The sequence below is a fragment of the Mus caroli genome, chromosome 7 (assembly GCF_900094665.2).
Source record: "Mus caroli chromosome 7, CAROLI_EIJ_v1.1, whole genome shotgun sequence".
Taxonomy (NCBI): Eukaryota; Metazoa; Chordata; class Mammalia; order Rodentia; family Muridae; genus Mus; species Mus caroli.
Genome location: NC_034576.1, coordinates 112,118,236 through 112,120,664, shown reverse-complemented (window position 1 = coordinate 112,120,664; position 2,429 = coordinate 112,118,236). Strand labels below are relative to the sequence as shown.

The 2,429-nt window shown below is 46.0% G+C and overlaps 1 protein-coding gene across 2 annotated transcripts in view; it reads left to right on the top strand.

Moving 5' to 3' along the window:
- Positions 1 to 2,429, top strand: part of Dennd5a (DENN domain containing 5A) — a 66,762-nt gene that overhangs the window by 56,512 nt on the left and 7,821 nt on the right. The gene's annotated exons all lie outside the window — the stretch shown is intronic.

Below are 2,429 nucleotides of genomic sequence, written 5' to 3'. Positions count from 1 at the left end.
CCTCGAACTCAGAAATCCGCCTGCCTCTGCCTCCCGAGTGCTGGGATTAAAGGCGTGCGCCACCACGCCCGGCTTGGATATTTTATAAAGAAGAAAAGATTTACTTATTTCACAATAAATGAGATGCTGGAAGTCCAGGATCAGGCCGCCACTTCTATTTGGCCTGTGGCAAGGCCTTTCCTAGCTGTATCACAGCACAGAAAAGGTAGTGATAGTGCCGAAGGGACAGTGCATGAAGTGGTCTCACTTTATGGTAACCTGCTGCTTTCATGAGAACTCACTCCACAAGACCAACATTAATACCTGTGAGAATGATGCTTCCTGACCTGAATAGATTCCTGTACATCCGACCTTCCACCATACTGGGGCCGAATTGGAGCACAAGAGCCTTTTAGGGAATTAATTCAAACTGTGCCCAACCTGTAGTGCCCTCTGTCCCATAGCTTCATCTTTCTCCCAGTTTACTGAGGGTTTCAACCATGCCTCCTTTTGAACTGTTCTTCCTTCTCAGCCATCTTCAGTTGCTCCTATGGATGGGGGTGGCTCTATTCCCATCCTCTCTCTATGGCCAGTTCCTTTAGTAAGAAGTTGTCTTTACCAGAGTTTTCTTGGACATCAGGGCCGTTTGTCCTCCAGGCAGGCATTTGCTTTGACACAGCATTTGTTGGGCCTTCCTTTACCTTAGGAAATGTGTTCCACTATGTAGTGGTTTTATGCTTATTAAAGCTTGCTTACATTGAGAAGCTGAACTGTGTGCCTTCCCCAGTGCTGAGCTTGTTGCTTAGTATCTGGAAGGAATCAATCAGTAATCAACCAGTAAAATGTGTACCTGGCTGTCCAGGCAGGAGCAGAACAGTCAGTATTGATAGACTGTTCTTTAGCCTCTGGCATTTTCAGCTAGATTTCACCACTGTTGGTAGCTTGGAGACTGTTAGCTCCCTTATTGTGAGTTCAGATCTCCTTGGCCCCTCCATGATGACTGGTGCTGNATGGTATTCCCCTTACCTTGAAACTGCTATGTGATGTTGTATGGCTGCAATTACCCTATACTCTAATGCTTTTTTTTCTTTAAAAATTAAAATATTTATTGTGCACGCGTGTGGGTGTGTAGATCAGAGGACATCTCTGTCTTTTTAACCATGTGGGTCTCAGGGTGGAACTCAGGTCTTCAGACTTGGCAATGGGCCCTTTTACTCACTGAGCCATCTCACCATCCTGTCTCCTATTTTCTTCCTCCCCTGCTCTTTGCAGGATGCTGGCTTCAACAGTCTTCCAACCTCTGCATACATGCCATTCTTTGTCTCTGTCTTGCTCTGTCTCACTTGGTGATCTCACTCACTCATGACTTCAGTTGCCTCTAAGCAGGTGACTCCCACCTCTGAAGCTCTGACCATTCTTCTGAGCCCCAGTTCTGCCTTTATTTCCATTCAGACCTTAGGAGTAGCTTGGAGAGAATAAAATCAGGCTTTATATCATGTGGTTAACTTCCTTTTTAGTTTTGCAAACCGTTGCTGCTGTTTTCCCTGGACATCTTAACATCTCCCCCAACATCCATCACCCAGAATAATCAGGGTTGACTCCACTGTTCTGCCCTTCCTGTCTCTTTGGTTTCTTCTCCTCTTCTGTATTTCAGTCATCATTCTCCTCCTAGCCTCCCACCACACTAACTAAACTTCCTAAAATTGGCCTAAGGATATAGCCCTTTATTTATTTTGTTCTAACCTAACTTTCCAGCCCTGTTGCTACCTGATCATTTCTGGGCTCTCAACTCTAGCCATCCTAATTTCCATACATCCTTTCTCCTGTGATTTAGAACAACTGTCTCGGTTTTTACTGTCCTCTAGACCCTCTTGATCTAGAAAACATGACAGGACTATTGAAGCTCACTGTTCTTAAATATCCAGAGAGAGCCTTTTATCTAGTAATGCCTATGTAGTTGTATACCTTGGTGTTTATTCAATTTATTCTGTCACTTAGGAGAGTCTGTTTGAGGGCAGGCTGCGGGTAAGGTGCTGTATAACTTTCCTGGGTGCTGGTGATTGTAGTAAGGCAGCGAGGATGTTGTCTTCCTTCTTCCTTGTGTGTGTCTCTTTGACAAGTATTCCCGTTATTTATGGAAGATATCTTGTTGTTGAGCCATGGAGGGCCTAGAAGCAGGCAAAGGAATTGGCCTTTGGTGTTTTGATCCTTGCTCTTAAGGTGGATCTGAGGTAGAAGCAGGGTTCTGACTCAGCTCTCAGCCTTCAGAAGGCCTGAGGTGTGGCCTGGTAATGAATGGTTATTGCAGACCTCTTGCCAGTTGTACTCACGGCCACACACTAAGACGACAGCCCAAAGCCGGGCGTGGTGGCGCACGCCTTTAATCCCAGCACTCGGGAGGCAGAGGCAGGCGGATTTCTGAGTTCGAGGCCAGCCTGGTCTACAAAGTG